The sequence below is a fragment of the Siniperca chuatsi genome, linkage group LG5 (assembly GCF_020085105.1).
Source record: "Siniperca chuatsi isolate FFG_IHB_CAS linkage group LG5, ASM2008510v1, whole genome shotgun sequence".
Taxonomy (NCBI): domain Eukaryota; kingdom Metazoa; phylum Chordata; class Actinopteri; order Centrarchiformes; family Sinipercidae; genus Siniperca; species Siniperca chuatsi.
Genome location: NC_058046.1, coordinates 16,453,079 through 16,471,959, shown reverse-complemented (window position 1 = coordinate 16,471,959; position 18,881 = coordinate 16,453,079). Strand labels below are relative to the sequence as shown.

General features: G+C 38.8%; 1 protein-coding gene across 14 annotated transcripts in view; it reads right to left on the bottom strand.

Annotated features, from left to right (window-relative positions):
- mef2cb (myocyte enhancer factor 2cb) overlaps positions 1 to 15,339 on the bottom strand; it is a 117,051-nt gene extending 101,712 nt beyond the window's left edge. For 5 of the 14 annotated variants that reach the window (XM_044195449.1, XM_044195447.1, XM_044195455.1 and 2 more), the window contains exons 1-2: positions 15,086 to 15,339; positions 6,656 to 6,785 (exon numbers count right to left, since the gene is read on the bottom strand). The gene's annotated coding sequence lies outside the window, so the exon portion shown is untranslated. Of the gene's footprint in view, positions 1 to 4,217; positions 4,755 to 6,655; positions 6,786 to 14,653; positions 14,745 to 15,085 lie in introns of those variants that run through there. The other 9 variants (XM_044195442.1, XM_044195446.1, XM_044195451.1 and 6 more) reach the window with 5 other exon arrangements.
- Between the last annotated feature and the right edge of the window lie 3,542 nt (positions 15,340 to 18,881).

Here is an 18,881-nt window from a genome sequence, read left to right as displayed (position 1 = left end):
CTGCTCTTAAGTCACCTCAGCTCAAATACATTTCTATCTATGTTTTCTCTGTGTGTGTGTCTTTCTCTGTCTTTCTGTGCATCTGTCTTCTCAGTTTGCTTTTTCAGCACTCACACTGACACTGTTTTCCAGACTGCTCCATCATCCCAGACATCAAATCCTACCCTCTTCAGTGTGAGAATAAAGGAGAAAAAGAAATACACGCATTTTCATTTGAATATACACCAGCAACAACCTCACAAAACTCAGACAAAAAAACACAAAAGCACAAACATTCCGCCGCGCAAACAGATGGAGACAAGACACAAACTTGAACGCATGCACGCACGCACACCTCCCAGACACACAGCACATACTGACAGACAAACACACAAAGAAACAGCAAACACAAAGCACAGCACAGCCAGAAGTCTACTTTATGCAGAAATATTCTAAAGTGTGTTTTACAATACAATTAAACATCAAAGGCTGATATATTCCTCTGTGATCTTTAACACCCCAGTGAACAAACCCCATACACCCCCATCCACTTACAGCATACAGAGAAAGTTGCTGAACGTCACCGCTAATTACTAGATAGAGACAGAAGAAGACTTTGAATCATTATGCAAAAACCAGGACATATTCAAATACATACATTCAATCCACCACAAACTATTCAAAGACTGTGTTATTTACTTTAGATTATTATTGTTTAAGTTTTATGAGTAATTGCAGCTCTTATGAAAATATACAGAGAGTGCTCCTAAGGCAAAGAAACATTTGGGTAAACATTTCTAACATGCACAACAGTTAGGACAATGAAAGGGAGATCTGTCCAAAATGAGTACATAAACACATGGTGAGGTTGAGCCCTACGCTTTTCATTAGTACTATAAAAATGTATAAAAACAAAAAAGAGATTTTTCCTCCCATGTAGCAAAAGAGGGAACACCTGCCTTGTGCAATAAACAAGAATACAACAAGCCTGTGAGTTATTATAAAACTTAAGTGTTTTCATCTGCTTATAAACAGACAACAAAAAAGTTATTCTATGCAAATGGCTTAACATTTCCACACTATTTGTGTCAGATAAATTTACTAAAAAGAAAGTTTATCTTTATTCTATCAAAATAGGTGTTCTCTGCAGCATTTATTTGAAAGTACGGAAACTAAAATATACTGCATTATTTACAGGATATACAGCGATGTCTCTTGACAGTTATAGATATTATGCTCCTTATATATGAGGTAAATATGAGTCTCTACAATTGACTCTTATATTACCTTCTCATTTGAGCCAAAGGGCATGAAGTCCAATTACAGTACTTCAATATCTACCTGTAGATCTTGCCAACCTGCAATCTGCAAATGAGTGTTTTACTGATGTTTAACTGAGCAAACTCTGCAAACCCCTTCCAAAATATTTGAAACCAGTAGTGAAAAAAAAAAAAAAAACTTTAAAGCATAGCAAAAGGAGCTGTTAAATGATTTGCTTAAACATAAATGCTTCTGATGTTTCCATTAAAATAATGTTTTCATAGATCTGGTTTTCCATAAGGAGGGAATCTTGAAATGTGCCTTCTATATAGTATTACATGTCTATGCTCTGAGGCAGCACAGTCATATACCCTTTTTTTTAAAGGTGCAAGCTTGATAGCACAGATTTTACAGCACTCAGATAAGTATTCACACATTAATGAGAATTATATTAGACATTTATGATTAAAGATATAACAGTCCATTCCATGCTGACTTTGTCTGAGCACTTTTAAAACACATGGCAAAGTCCTAACCATGGCACACAATGTGTCCCTTCCCTTCACTTAACTAAAGCTGTACTGAGCCCCTGGTGTACAGCAAAGTGCCCTGACAATCGGCTCAATGCCCTGGCCAATCACAGGGACACGTGACCTTCTAATCCCTCTCTGTGAGAAGGGTAAGAGTGTGTTGTCACTGTTGGTTTTGTGAATCAGCGCCCAAAATCCCAATGATTTGTCAAGAGGGAGAGGTCTTAAGAGAGTAAGAGAAACAAAAGCAGCGCAGGCCATAGTGTAGATAGTGTGGGTGTCGGTGTGTGCATGCGTGTGAGAGTGTGTGTGTGTGCGTAACAGAAAGACAGAGAGAGAAAGGAGGCTGACCATGCTTTTGTCTATGCATTTGTGTGTGTTTGCGTGCGACTGCATACGTGCGTGCATGTGTGTGTGTTTGTACAGGGTCTCTGAGATTACAGAGCTTGGCTGACAGAGTACTCTGTGTGTAATCGTGGGTCCACATGCGAGCGCTCACCTTCCCCTGAGCGGATTAACCTAACGCTAAATCCCAAGAGAGCAACAGGCCAGACAGGCCACACAGAACAACTTCATTGACGATGGGCAAAAGAGGGAAGGCCATGTGTAAAATATTTTTATAGACTAATACACTTATGTATTTGTTCATGAGTAAACAACTCATATAAAACATCATAAAAGATTTTAACAACTAATGGGACAATGCACAGGACACTACGTCCTCTTAAAATGTATAAATGTATCTCAAGTGTTGCATTGACTTGTATCGTTTTTTTTCAAAATTGAACTAACTATGAAATGCAATCAAGCAGTAAATGACTAAGTTTATGCAATACGCTTTTCACAGTCACAAATTGGTTTGATATGCTGTAGTAGACAGCAACACTCTATTACTTAAAAAACAGTACTTTTGAGTGCCTTCAACATATCTGTCTAATAAACTGTATTTCAAATTCAATAGCTCTTATTGATCTAAAAATGTGCTGTGAATAATGTTAGTTTTATTAATTTTCTGAAACTGCATCTATCTCTACATTAATAGCATTTTTTTAACTTTTAAAATGGACAACATTTATTTCAGTGATAAAATTTCTGTTTAACTTTAAAACAAATTCACAAGAATATAGGTATAGAGATTTACTTTTATTATACTTTATATATAATATAATACTTATATTAATGAGCATGAACAGCCCAGTCAGTTCCACAATCGGTCTAAATTAAAATTAAGTGTTCTGTAGTAATTTTAAATTTTACAACCATCCTTAGTTCATCTGCACATTTCATCAGTGGGCCTCATAACCACACTTAAAGTACAAAGCAAATAAATCAAATTTTATTCATAAAGCTGCAACCTGTGAAAGTTGCCACAGGTTAATTATGGTATCATTATTAATTCTCTCACTGCAACAGGTTCAATTGAGCCACATGAGACTGAACTAAACTCACCTTATAAACATATTCTCATTCACATTCTCGCTGTAGAGAGGTCTAAACAATCTCAATCACAAAGTCACAGAGAAGGAATTATGATTTGGCCTGAACACGCAAAACCTTCTCTAAAACACTGAATTACAGTACTGTTACCACTGTGTCTCTGGTCTGCATGAATTAACGTTTAAAAAAGTCTGACAAACTGTGTTCTCCTGTATTGTAGTTTGGAAATGATTAATGTTTACACCATTCAGTCTTTTCTAATATATTTGTGAAAGTTGCCTATATATGTTATACTGATGTAATGTATAATAATACAGGGTAATTGTGATTATTAGTGCACCTCAGTATGTTTAAACAACTGGTAATATATATATATTAAAACCACAAAGTAAGGCCATATATGTGTAGTGAGTTTCCCTACATTCTGTTGCTTTAATGAAGCAAATGATCTGAAATTTAAAAACTTCTGAGCTGCATGTATTTTTCCCCCATTGTCTTTGACTGAGTTTTTTTAGTTTGTTATCATAATATTTGGTAAAATTGTATACATCAGGTAGAGTAAACATTACATGTTACACTGGAAGTGTAGCTTTTCATGTGCCATCGCATAGCGCAGAACTAGAACATGTTGTATTAGGTTATATTAAGGAGGGCAGCCTATTGCTGTGGCTTTGGGGCTGTGCGCCTGCATGTGGACGTGAGAAAGCTACACAAGGTCGACACAACTGTAACACTACCTAATACACGAGACAGACCTTGACTCTCCTAATAGACCATAAACAGCTATTTGATGTCAGTCTGTAATTATATGACATAGTTGTCACCGGCATAAGTCGATCAGGGTCACAACAAATCAATAGACGCAGTAACTGTACTTTGTTGAAGAGGCAGCGCGCATCAATATAAACCATCAAGTTTCGTTCTGGAAGATTAAAAATAAAGATCATATGATGCAACGTGTCTTGTGGATGTTTGCGAGTGAATGGCAAGTGCTGTGAGCGCGGTACTTACTTTATTTCGCATGAAATCTTGTCCGGGTGAAGTGAAAGATACAACAAGCGGTCCGCCGGTTGTTGGGTCCGGCCGATTGACAGGAAGGTTGAAGCCGCTGCTTGATGGGGACGGACTTCGCCAAGACGCACTTAAAATCCAGGAGCGCAACTTAGCAGAGGACGTCGCCGGGAGGAAAAAAAAGTAACCTACAGTACGTGGTAGGAGTCTCTATAATGTCAGAGAAAACTACTCTCTCTCTCTCTCTCTCTCTCTCTCTCTCTCTCTCTCTCTCTCTCTGATCGGACAGTGTGTGCGCAGGAGGCAGCGCGGACGCTTCGCCTGGTCTCTCTGCGAGGTGCCGGTGAGCGGAGAGGGACCCGGTGGAGCGGTGGAGCGGCGGTGGTGGAGGTGGTGCTGGTACTGCTGGACGTCTGGAGCTTGATGGTGATGTTGAAAGGCTGTTTCTGTTCCTTCCCACAATCCTGACCGAGTCTTTCCCCAAACCCTCTCCTCTCCCCGTGCGAGGAGAAATAATCGATTTTTTTTTCTCTCTCTTTCTTTTTTTGACTCCTGAAAGGGGGCGGGCTCACATTTCCCAACTCTACATTAATGAAAGAGGCACGGCTCTTAATGCTTTATTATCGCGCCAGCCCAGTTAGAGTGGACGCACAATTAACTGCTCAGAGAGGACCACTAGAGGAAGATGATGGGGAATGTGTGCTTTAACTAATGAACCAACGGAGAGCACGTTAAGCATCTGCAGAACGACTTTAGACAGCTAAATCCGAGCCGCTAAAGTTTATGTTTTTGTTGTGGCAGACTTGGTTTTCGCTTGTTGTTTCATGCCTGTCGCATCAAAAGTATGTTAAAACTTAATTCAGACTTGCCCATAAACCAGAAACACTGGGTATAGAGAGGTGTTTTAGAAACACTGAATACCTTGGAGAAAGACAAAAAAGGCAAATCTCTCCACTCAATAAAATGTAATGGTAGAAAAAAACATGAAACAGTTTACTGTGAAGACTAAATGAAAAATCTCTTCTTTTACGGAAAATGATATGCCTTCTCCAATGTGATGACAATCAAAAGTACGATTAACACATAGCTACATCTTGTTCAGTAACCCCCAAATAATGCTATCATTCAGTCTTCAACATATTTCATCCATGTCTGTGCAACAAGAATGCTGCCTTCTCTCTGAATCGCTACAAACTTTCCACCTCCTGCACGCCAATCATTCTACAGGACCCAGCTATCTCCTACAGATAAGCCCTGACACAGACAGTAAGCATGGGGGAATTACCAAGCCTTTATCCATCCAACCAAATAATTTCAAAACATCCACTCTATTAGTGTGAAGATAACAATTAGAACAGCAAGTTTGCCACTTCAGATAAGACATAGACAGGCAGCGCAATGGCTTTCTGTGCAGAGATGTATCCCAGATAGGCCTTGTAATACTGCATTCTATTATACTCACATTATATGGGTGCTATATCAGTTTAAAGATTTTTAATGGTTGTCTTGAATGGAGCCTGTTATACTCTAATGCATCAGGTCTCACAGTTGTCATCAATCCATTCTCAGAAAAAGAAAATATATAATCCTAGGTTTTGATTAAATTGGGTGTTTGATGTACTTTAGCAATATTTTTGGATGGTCAAAGTTTTACATACAGTTGATACTCTTTACCATTTCCATACTAAAAAAAATTAAAGCACAGTGCTTGGCCCTTACATTTTTTTCTTGTCAGGGTGAAAACAGTTTGCCACTTTCATTGAGTTTTAATCATATACTTGCTTTAATTGTATTGGTAGTGGAGCATCATCCACTTTTTACTGAAAATATTAGTCTGACCCCACTTAATAAACTTTTTTGTCTAAATGCAGACTAACAGCGAAGCATTTCCCTTATGAGCTTAGCTTTGCGGTACATGCCTGTCACTACAGACTGCGTGAAGTGTAAGTGGACACCAAGCAGCACCCTAATCTTTCCCTTCCTTTGAAGTTCACCTGTGAAGCATAAGCCATATATGCAGCCAGCCACCCAGTCGGGGTAGGAAATGGCGATACATGAAATCAGTTAATAAATAAATCAAGCTGGCTAATCTGCTTGACGGCGGACATTACAGCCTGTAACTGAAGCCGCTGGTGTCTGATGACTCGGGATACCACCTTCACATCACCTGACCTTTTAATCTTTAATAGCATTTCCTCTGGCCCCCAGACCTCCATAATAATCAATAAGGTGTAGTTTGTTAGATACAGTGGGTTCATAAATGCAACACGGCAGATATCTATGGCATCACATATCAGTGTGTATGAAAGATCCAGATTTCACACCTTTAACAGGCATACTATCCTCCTTTCAGACTTCTGAGTGTGTGCTAATGGCAATTGCATTAAATATGTCACTGACACATGGACACGTATGGGTGCCTGCATGATCGTACATACCACATTCAATGTTTCTTCATCTGCCGTCTTGCGTGCCCTCAGTCTCGTAGGTTTCTATGCTGTCTGTCAGCGATTCATCGGAGAGGTCCTTTCAGTGTTCACAATGCTTGAGGTTGTCTTTGGTTGTCACCTAGGAGGAGAGGTAACATAGGGAAGCGTGAGGAGAAAAGAGAGTGAACCTGCCACTGAAATGGTAATTGTTTGCATGCATGTGCATGCACCTTGCACATAGTGAGCAGGATCCATGTTGTCCATGTGTGTGTATTTGTGTTTGTGTGTTTAATGGCCATATGAAATACAGAGAAATATATGGTGGTGGGGGACAGAATATATTTGAATGGTGAAAAATCATTTAACGAGGAAAACACTGGCTTATGCATATTCATAAATGACTGTCTGACCTGTCTACAGGGATAAACTTATAGTGAAGGCATACTAACAGCCTCATTCTCTGCTCACACATTTAATGCAAAGTAGGGAAGACCCACTGCATATTTTGCTCTTGAGAGTACCAAAGTGGGGGTCTACAGCTAAATGATTATGGTAAAAACAGCGCAAAGCATTATAGCCAGGTTATTGTTACATTGTAGTATGTCGTTCAGAGTGTGTCACATTATGTCTTTTAGTTAGGTATACAATAAGGTTGCGCAAATATGCTGAGTGTATTGTAGGTTAAATATTGTAAGTTGTGGCATTTGTGTTATCTGGATCCAAAGTATTTTCCCCTTAATTAAAACAAACTAGATTATTAGTTTCTTGCTATCTGAAACGTTCACTGCCCAACTCAACTCATTAGCCATTGTCTCTCCCTGCTACTTTTAGAACGTGCAATCCTGAACTTGTGTTTTGTGTGCGTGCGTGTGTGTGTGTGTGGGTTGACAGTCTCATCAAAGCCCGGTGGAGAAAAATCCACAGTTTTCCAAAACAATTATGTAATTTCAAATATGTGAGTGTGTATACACACACTTTAGGGTAAATGCAATTTTGTGAGGTTTGGCATCAGCCGGGCATTAAAAGAGAAGAGGGGAAACTGCGACTGCATGTTAAGTCAAACACATAAGTGCGGTTTGCTGATATTGATCTTGCTTGGATTGTTTCTTAAGCCTCTCCTGGCAGTCACTTCACAGCATGTGTCACACACACACACACACACACACACACACACACACACACACACATGCAGAACAGCTCGCCTGAAAATGTGTGTTTTCTTTTGTAACGGAGGGAGAAAGAAAGGAATGCCTCTCTCAAGCAAAAGATAAACACAAACACATTTCCAGGGCAAACAGGAACAGCCCGGGCACAGTGCAATCTGTTGTCGATCATGCTCACGTGAAAACACAATCTGCCTGTCACAGTAGATGATGTTGTCAAGCACTCTGCCTCACTGCTCCTGAGAATTAGCCAGCTATTGCAGAAGCACTACGAGACACGTGGAGTATTTGTTGTATGTCAGATATGTCTGAGGATGCTTCCAGCTTTATGTGGTATTTACTGCTTTCAGTCATTCTTCCTATGTTCGTTCCCTAATGAATTTGAAAGACATTTGGTGTTTTGACACTAGATTGATGCTACATGATGTGACGACCAAACTCTTCACAGGGGGTACAAAAAGACCTGCAGGCCAATTTAACTCACATGCTCAGCTGGGGATGTATAGATCTTAACTCTACACGCGTGTGTGTGTGCGTGGTTGTGTGCGTGTAGGTGTTTGTGTGTCTTAAGGGTAGGCTAATATGGGTGTTTGAGGGGCAGTCACAGTGCCAATATTTTTAGACTGAAGTCTCAATACATCATGCTGATATTCAACTGGAATATTATCAATAAATATATACATTTTTTCCTCTGAAATGTAATTGCTGATAGGATGGAAAGGCCTCTGAAAAAGCTTTTACACCATCATGTATCATTAAATTCTGCTCCACATATTAGTTGTAGGAGAAACTGGGAAATAGTTCGCAAGCCTGAATAAATGAATTAAGAAGTAAAATTTAAGAAATAACTAAGTTAACAAATATAACAACTGGTCCATATCCACATTTTTAAAGAGCAGTATTAGCCTGATCAATCATGTTTATGTGTAAAATGCAAGGGTAAGTGTCATGTGTACTTGAGTGCATAATGTATGTAATATTCTCCATGCGTGTTTGAGTGGTTATACTGCATATAATTTACAGTTTTTTTAAAAACTTGAACACATTTAAACTGCACTATCTTATGTTAACAGATGACATCCATATTGTACAGGACTTGATATGCCTGAACATCTGGGTTCTGTTCTCAGGGAAAACATACCTGCTATATAAGTCGTCTCACACTTTGTAGGAGAGATGAGAGACATTTCCCTGCCGAGCTGCGCTTGGTCTTTGTGTAAGTCATCCAAAGTGTTATATTACAGCTCCTTATTAATAAGGTTTATAATGAAACTCAGAGGGCAATATCATCAGTAATTATAGTTGCAGGAATTGTACCATTGTACAGTACAATTAGGGGAGCAAAGGTGAAAATCACTTTTAATTAACTGAAATCATATGTCCTCATATTACAAAATAATAAAACAAAGAATTTCATGATTCTGGTGAAGTATTTATTTGTACACTCAAATGAGCTTTTGTAATATAAAGGTGACATTCCCCTTCCTAAATTTAGACTGCAGGCAATATTACCTTGATAATTCTACCACTGAAAGAAAGCAGTATGTTCAAATGATTTTTGAACCATATATAGACCATATATAGTAGTGCCTTGTGGTAATAACTTTTAATATGTTATATGCAAATATAGCAACATACAAAAATGTGTTATATGTAAATAGAAAATATTTTGATATACATACATATGTTATATGTAAATACGTTATTGTGTAAATCGCTGTCAATTATCAAGTATTTTACTTGAACAACAGCTCATGTATCACTTTATAAAACTAAAGAAATCACTATAATAAACAGATTTTTGACTTGGACATTATATGATCCCGCATATTTCATAAACCTAAAGCCACCTCACTAATTTTAGCTGTAATTCCAGTTTTCTAAGTAAGGAAAAAAGCAAAACAGAAAGAAATGAAAAAAAGTCTTATCTACTTATCATTAGCTGCTGTGTTCCATAATGGTCATAATGACTCATTTTTCACTGAAACCATACAGAGCCTTATTTTCAATAACACAGTTTTTCTGTTTGGTTTGGCCATTAACTGTGTCTGGCCAGCATGAAATTCACTGTACCATTTCATGCATTTCTTTATCCTTACAGTTCAGTTTCAGAACTGCACCCTGTTGGATCAAACCATACAAAACTGGACTTGAATGCAATAATAACAAAGTCAAAAGGCCTCTGAAACTGTAATGGCCACATGTCAACCTCTTAACGAGCAGTGTTAAACGAGAGACATCACTGGTGATTTGCATGTGTCGTGTTTAACCAACAGTTTTCTGTCTGTACACCTTTTATGCATTATGGATGAGGCACAAACTGAACAACAAGCTCTCCCTTTGTTCTGCCTGATGCTCCAGTTACATCACAGAAAAAGCCACATGGTCCTGTGACTGCTGCGACTGGCTGAGACACAGTGCCGCTGGGTGAGCTGTTGATCAGACCTGTTGCTTCTTCACTTTGTTATACCATCATGTACATGTGTACATGTAGATACAAACACACACACAGAGACACTCACACTTATAGCAGTGCCTGCTAAGAAATTCACTCCGATCTTTGTGCTGGATAGATTCAACTTTAATTTATTTGTTTATTGGGAATCTAAATGAGACTGTGTCATGTTATTTAACTTTGTTTTGTCTTCTACATGGATCAAGTTTAATTCATAGACCAGACTTTGGATATTTAGAATCCAAAGAGCAGCTGTTGACTACACATATTATTCGATTATTAAGGCTTGATATCTGCAGATGAATTAACTTGATGAAACTGTCAAGACTGCTTACTGATTTTACAATTAAAATGCTTTAATGTCATGTATGTCATAAACATATATGTGACAGATGCCATCAGTGCGCCACCTGCTACATATGAAAAGCACATTTTGCTTAGAAAGGTGCATTCAGACACTGCTGTGTAATTAAATGTGCTGCCTGCAGGGGAGCTCTGCATCCTTCTCAGCACAGAATGCACTGGTCTATCGCATGGGTTAACTGGATGTACCCCATACAAGGTTCAACCAGTATTTTTTAACCCTACATTATTTTAATTTAGTGGATAGCGTAATAACATTTTAATTTAGAGGAATCATATAACATTCAAGCAAAGTCATTTTATTTTAACAGAAATTAAATATCAGTAACCATTATCCCACATACAAACATTTTAATTATTTTCATTTTAATTTGCTTCCTTTTTTATTCTAATCCCTGACACTGGCCCTTCTCTCTCCCCTCCTCCTCTTCTTGTGTCTTCTCTATGTTGTAGCAAGTGTAATTGCCAGACTTTCTGCCTGTGTATCACGGGCTCAAAGTTCTCTTTGTCTCCACTAGATTGCTTCATGTGAGGGGAAAAAAAAGAAACTCACTTTCTGCTAATGATTTTTCCTCCTTTTGAATGGTTGGAAAGTAATTCCCTATGAACTGCTCCAACACAGGCACAGTTATTTCATTGTTCTTGCTGCCCTTTCTCTAATTGTGGTCATAAAGGGGAGATGGCAATGTAAAATTCTTTTGTCTCTGTTCAAGGGGTGCCCACTGGTGTTTCCTGAAGTGGTGCAAAAGCTGTGTCTGAAACATATGCAGAAATGGAATAAATCCCAAGTCTGAGCTAATTCCATGATCAACATGTGAAAGTTTAAATGACATGAATTGAGAACTGTTATATCACAACGCAAACTTAAACTAACCAAATTTTCAGTTTAAGTTTGGTTCACAGTTATATATTTATATATAATCCTCACCAGGATTGGTTGTTTGTTTAAATGCCTAAAATGAACCTAAAGTTTCATTTACCTGACAAGGGCCTCTTGTGGCCGTGCAAATTAAGACTCTCACTGGTTTAGGAGCAAAAGTGGAATTAGTATGACGTTATAAGCATTGTAGCGTGTGACTTTGACATGTTTCCCATTTCCTATAACTGTCAACATTGGTATATGAATCATATTAATATATTTTATAACGCAGATTTAGAGAGGCCCTGAGAAATAATGTCGTCTTGCTGATAATAGAACCAGTTGAGAATATGGCTTGTTTTGGAAGGCAATGTGAATGTATATGGTCGTTTAGTTTGGAGGCTTTATAGTGTATCTTCCCTCATTTTATTTATAAGTAATTTTCTAAAGCTGAAGTAAACAGTATGTAACTTTTTTTAAAATAGATGTTTTGATATAATTATGCAGCTGTTGAAAAGAATCAGTAACCAAATTAATCATATCATAAATACTGACGCTTCAGGAGGCTCCATTCTCTGTGAAGGTATGGGGAAAAGGGATTTCAGACTAAAGCACAAAAATTATAATGTAAAATATGCTTTTAGTCCAAGCCAGTAGTGTAATCTCAGTGATTTAGATAACACAAAGATTTGTGTATGTTGAGAAGTTGAATCAACAACACAAGATCACAGTTTTATTATTTTACTATTCACCATGTTATTCTTTTACTCCTTTGATCACTATTTTTCTGATAATGTGTTCGACTGACGTGGGCCTAAACAGTATGTTGTAATACATTCAGCTATAATACAAAATCCTACAGTCATCTCTGTTTCCAATTTCAATAGCAACCATTACACCGCACAAGTCCCTCCTGCAGCTGTTGACCTCAGCCAATTCCCTTGACAATTCAAGTTCACTTAGCATGGCTATGCAACTTCTCCCACACTCTCAACAAGCAGCTGATAGCATCTCACTGTGAAGAAAAGCAAGTGGAGCGGAATATAATGTGTGTCTAAATGAGGGTTCCCTAGCTCTGATGTGTGATAGCGAGGCCTAGCGACCATCAGAGCAGGCCTGTGTTACACAGTGGAGCTCGGCAGACGAGCGGCAGCGTCTAAAGCTCTTTGTGCCTCCAGGATCACCCCGACTCATTCTTATTCCGACATGATCAGAGGGGAGGCAGGCAACTGAGATTAGCTGCAGATCAAAGGAGCTGCCTCGCGCCAGCACTCGTGTTTTGTAGATTTAGGCGTCCCCGGCGCACAGGCGTTGTATACGGCAGAGCGTCATACTGTTTTCTGGCCTCGACAGTGCTCAGGGGGGTAGATGGAAAGAGAGTTTTCATACAGGAGGCCGGACTGCTGCTGGAAATCTTCCAAAATTAAATAATAAAGACAATAGAGAATGAAAAGGAAAAATAAGAGCAAAATGACTATTCCGTTACTGTAAGGCATTACAGTGGCACAAAAGGATACTTGCACTTTCCATGCCATTGCAATTGAAACTGCTTCCATATGTGTAATAGGTCTTGGTTCAGTGATAATTTGTTTTAAAAATGAAATGCACTTTCTACAGTAATATATCTTAGGTAACTCAAGAGCATCTGGATCAGTGGTGCCCACCAAATAACCATGGCAACTAACTACTACCCTAACTACTGCTACACTTTCTGTCAGCAGCAGTTACAGAATAAACAAACAGCAAATTACCTCTATGCTGTATCTTAACCTTCCTATTCATTTACACAGAAACACCAGTGGAAACATCAAATAGCATATCTACATTGAATTACATTCCACTAATAACTAAACAAGCTGAAACAAGCAGTAACCACAAATCTCTTTAACTTTGATACATTTCAGCTTTTGTATTATGAATGACATTAAATGTGTGACTATCCTAACTTTGAATAAAATTTAATTTCATCTATATTCACATTTCAGACATTACCAGTGAAGATAAACAAACATCCCCCTACTATTCATACTGCATAAAAAACAGCAACAATGAAACTAATAGCACAAATGGCAGGATGAGGAGTTTCAAAGGCAGAGAGGCAACTGCGTAAGAGCGCTCGCCACCCTACAGAGAAAGAAAACAATGCGTTTCCTCAACTCCGCTGACCATCAAAGCCGTGGAATTCAGGGGTAGAAAAGCTAATAAGTGAGGACTGAGCGGTTCCTGTAAACTGGGTCAGAGTTTCTCAGGTCCTGCCTCTTTGGGTTAATAGCAAGTGGACAGTAACTCCCCCCAAGTATGAAATAAGGGACATCAGTGCATGTCTACTTGTCTACTTATATCTATATGTATATTTTAAATCTGTTGATTTTCTCTATTTTAGTTTGCTACAGTTTTGTTTGAGCTTTGCTTGGAAAAAGGTGAAACTGTTTTCATTTTCATTATTAGTGTTAATTGTAGTTGTGTTAACAGGTTGTACAATAAAGATATGGGATTCAAAATAAAATCTGAAATAAAAATTACTGGAAATATGAGGATATCAAATTCAGTAATAATATTACTTCTCCTCTTATTGTATCCAAAAGCTACAGTTAAATCAAACATTGAAGGAAACTATCCAACAGAGTCATTCACCACTCATTAAAATCAAACAAAGCCTTTGCTTTAGTATGAAATTCCATTTGGTTGTTTTGGGATGAGTGCCCTACAGTAGAGACCTATACTTATGTCCCTTGCGAACCCATTTGGTTAGGAATAAACCCCTTCTGTTCATTTAATATGACAAAAGTTTCTCCTTTGTTTCAAAAGTTTGCCCAATATGTCTTACTTAAACACCAAACTGTGTGACACATATTGCTACTGAAGTGTGTATTTGCCACTTAGGTAGCTACCTCGAGGGAATGAGTCATTTCAAAAGCAAACAGCATGTTGAGGCCATGTTCGTTTCTCTCACTGATAATTCCAGATTGCGCAATGAGATGTTTTAAGCAATTACCCTTAAAAGTACCAGTAATCTAAACTGACTGTGAAGAATTAGAAACAGAGAAACAACACAATATAAAGTTCCACTTTAGTGACTTTTAGTGAAACCATTTGTCTTGCCTTAGAGAAAAAACAAAAGTAGCCTTTTAAACTTAAACACACACAGTTCCAGGAGCCTCAGTCACCTATTCCGCAAGTGCTCCACAGAGGTGGTTGGCACCAGCTGGGACCTGACTCCTCCTTCAGCAGTGTTAGAGCTTCTCTGGTGTCTTTCTACTTTGTCAAGAGTAGGAAAAAAATAAACACCAAGTAAGTATATCCTCTCACCTTGTTCATACTGGCATCTTTTCTGTATTGGGCTACATGACAGAGACATCATTCACTAAATTCAGCAAGGCTATAATGAAACAATTAGGCAAAAGCACTTCAAAATAAATTTCAGAACAGTTCAAATTGAGCAGCTCAAATATCCAAATTATAGCTTAATCTGTTAAACACGTCATGAGCCATTGTGCAGAGTATGGTTTGAAATCCTGAGAGACAGGTTTTCCACTGACAGAATGAGATCCAGAGGAGAGGGAAAAAAGGAAGGGAATAGGTGTACTGTGAAAACTCACCCGTGCCGTTTCTCTGCATCCCCAGGAAGTTACACCCAGCAGCACCAGCTAAGGCCCAGCTCAATCAAACAGTTCAAAAATTTAAAACAAAGAAAGGAAAACAAAGGAGATAGTTGACAAAAAGAAAACAAAAAATGCCGACAAATTGCCTAAAACAAATGTCCTGCATGTGATAAAGCCAGACCAGCTGGCTTTGAATAGAAACCCCTGATTTGGGTTGTGTTTGCCCCCGATCTCTGTCTGAACTGACACCAGGTCTGGTTCTTTCCAACCACTACCCCTCTGTCCCAGCTGAATCCACCTGTCCCCATCACTCCTGGGTAAATTTAGCCATCTGAGGGATCAGTGAGCGAATCCACACACACACACTCAAGCACACACACATACACACACACACCACAGACCTTTGTCAGCACTGGCATATATGCCCTGCATTATTGCCCCCAAGAATGCTGCCATCTTCACAGTGGCAAAAACGACACCCCTCCCGTTTTCTTATTATTTATTAATCATGTTCTTTTGAAACAGTACTGTTACAGGTAGAGCTAAATATCCATACTTTCAATGTATTTCCTATGTATAACCTTTCTGTAAACATCTGACAGAAAAGATACCATACTATATTAAATGGGCCAGGATCCCAGATTAGGAGCTCATTAAAAACGTTATTATTTCTTGAATTTGATGACGTAGGGTATCCCAGCTGCAAAACATATTAAATAAACTTTGCTGTAACAAATACTGTTACCCCTTTCATAACCAGCATCAGTGTAATCTATGTAAATCATAAATAAATTGTCCAATGGAAGAGATTTGACGGCATTGATAGCATTTTGTCCAATGTCAAAATACCAGGTGCAATGGAATACACCTATAATTTGGTAATTATAAACTCATATAACTAAGTATATCTATGACTAAAATCCACCTACAGTCTCGTTTTTTTCAAAAACCCACAATGCTCAGGAAAATTTTCATTTTTTCATTAATACCTGATAAAAATCATACATCTCCATCCAAGAGAAAACTTTTGAGTTTCCTTCAGCTGCTGGCATCCAGACTGAAAGCCATTTCTCCTTCTAAATGATACATTCATTAGAATGTAAGTATCAACAAGCTTAAATTGTAATATACTCTGTGACTGCTTTCACATTAGCAGAGCTTTGCGGGGGTGGCACAGGGGTAATTTTATTTTTATCAAGTATTTTCCAGTCAGGGTCTTATACCTGATGCCAAAATCTAATGTAGATAATGACACTGAATGATACACCCAAATTAGTGTTTTATATATCCTTCTAAAATCAACCAATTTGCTAATGTGGAGATTGATGATATAAAGGAAAGATGAGTAGAATATAGATTGGTATTTTCCCAGAATACATCCAAAAGAGGAAATCCACTGTGAGAGGAGATAAAACAGTGGTGTTCCCTTGATGATAGGTATTCACACTCTTCTGACAGTGAAATATATTTTGTATCGAACCAGTTGTATTGTTTACATGTTTCTGGGCACAGATAATCTAATCTGTTTATTTTTGGACATTTCTGTCACCATGACTACCTGTACCCCTATACATTGAGGGATCAGTGTCTGCCCAGTCTGGTGTTTGTGATGACCTCATGGACAGGAATTTAGTGATCTTTTTGGGTGGAGGTGGGGAGTGGGTTATAGATGTCAGTGGGAGTTCATGTAATTATCACATCCCTAGATGAGGCAAGGATTCCGTGTCTTGATCAAAGTAACTTGTCTTGATCAAGTTACTTTGATCAAGACAGGTTGACATATTCTGTGATGTACCCATAAAGCCAGAGAGAACATTTTAGCTCTTCCTCCCTTCAATCGGGCTGTTGAGGGACTAAGTCTGGCTGTCTTTTTACAAGTGTGGCAGGGTCAAAAAGGGGAAAAACACAGAGCAGCATGGCAGTCTGTGGCACACTGTCGACCACAAGAACCAGCAAGGCCACGGTACAGTCAGTAAACTTTAAGAGTACATCCTGTCCTAATCAAATGAGGACTAGCCAGTCCACATAAGCCGCGTTTCCACCAAGCAGTCCAGTTCAGTTCAGTTCGTTACACATTAGAACGGTTATTTTTGCGTTTGCATTGACAAAAGTTGTGGATGGTACTAACAGAACCACTCCATTCCATCCTCTGTTTTTTCGTTACCCCTCTGTTGAGGTATCTAGCACACTGACCAGAGCTAGAAGAACTGCAGTTCGTTGATTGGTCAACAGAATCGTCACTTCTTGGGCAACAAAGGACTCAATGCACAAACCCACGATTTTTAAATATCCCATCAATTGCAACAGAGACTCAAAACACAAATTCTTTTTCATTGAATTCTGAAAATGTCAGCCACATACAGAGAAGAAATAACATGAAACATTCAATGTCCTTCATGTGTTCCTTTGTTTTTTGTGTCGCGTTAGATATGATGTCACGCTACTTACATGGTTGATTTGTGACTATTTGACTATTACCATCCGGAACAACCCCACCTACCTTTAAGAGTACTATCTGCAGTGGAATGCAAAACAGATCTAGGATTTAGGTACATGTAGGTATGGGTTTCAAGGGTTTTATACCTAAAGTTTTTGGTGGAAAGGTGGCTATACACTCGATTTGGTTTGGGTGTAAGGATTTTGTGTAACCTGTGTATTTATGTGTGTGTTCATGCATGTGAATTGCAAGTACGGAATTCACTCATTATTGCACATATGTGTGTTCTTGTGCATATTAGTGTGTGTCACCAGGGTGAGGCCGTGTGTCCGTGCTGTGGCTCACAACACTCTGGGCTATGCCAGTGGTGAAACACAAAGTGTTCTGTCAGCTGAGCGGTGACAGGCCCTCAACAGGAAACGTGGCATGGCGTCTCCTCTGAAAACGCCTTTCACTCTGTTTTATTTTCTCTTTATTTTTCTGTTGCTTTATCATTAAATCATCAACAGAAAATTAAAGTAATTATTGTAATGAACCCACTGACAGGTTTATGTAACTCTGGGTGGATTTATGAGTGCTTTAATAACAACTCTACAGTAGTCTGAGGCAACCCTACAGTCTGGCTTGGAGCTGCTGATTATGAGAATCACTTGTAAGAATACATGTATGTTGTAAATTTTCTTATAAATGATAATAATGCAGAATACCATGTTAGAAGTAATACTTTTTGATGAATATTTGTGTGTATGTGTGTGTGTGTGTAATCCAGAAGGATCGTTTCTTTTTTTGCCAACATTGCACTGCATGGCGTGAGCTGACTTCAGCGTGTCTGCCTAGCCCTCTGCTCCACACAAGGTCGCTCTGTGTGTGTTCGGCCTCGGAGAATGAGGGGAGGCCGCTGCGCACAATCACCACTAAGCACATACCTTTCTGCCTCACAGCCCCACCAGCCCAGACACAAACCCAGGGGCTGTATGTTTATCAAGCGTCTCAGGGTAAGACTGCTGATTTAGGACCACTTCTCAGGTCCTTTTAACCATCATTTTCATCCCAAATCACTCTCAGTGAAAAAGATTTGAAGCGCTGACTTTAAATCAGCACTCAAAATCTGATATGCTTGATAAATGCCAGCCGAGGCCTCAACCCAACCCGGACCGCAGCAGATTAACGAGGGTTGACCGAACTGGTCCTCTGGAGCTCTATCCTGATGAGCTCTGTTGGTTTTATAAGAGGCCGCCTGTGACAGGATCTGATAAAACCCAGCAAGAGGAGGGTTTAAAAGAGAGCTGGAGAGTACAAGAGAGAAAGATTGAGAGAGACAAGGACATAGAGAGATTGAAAGAGTGAGAGTGAGAG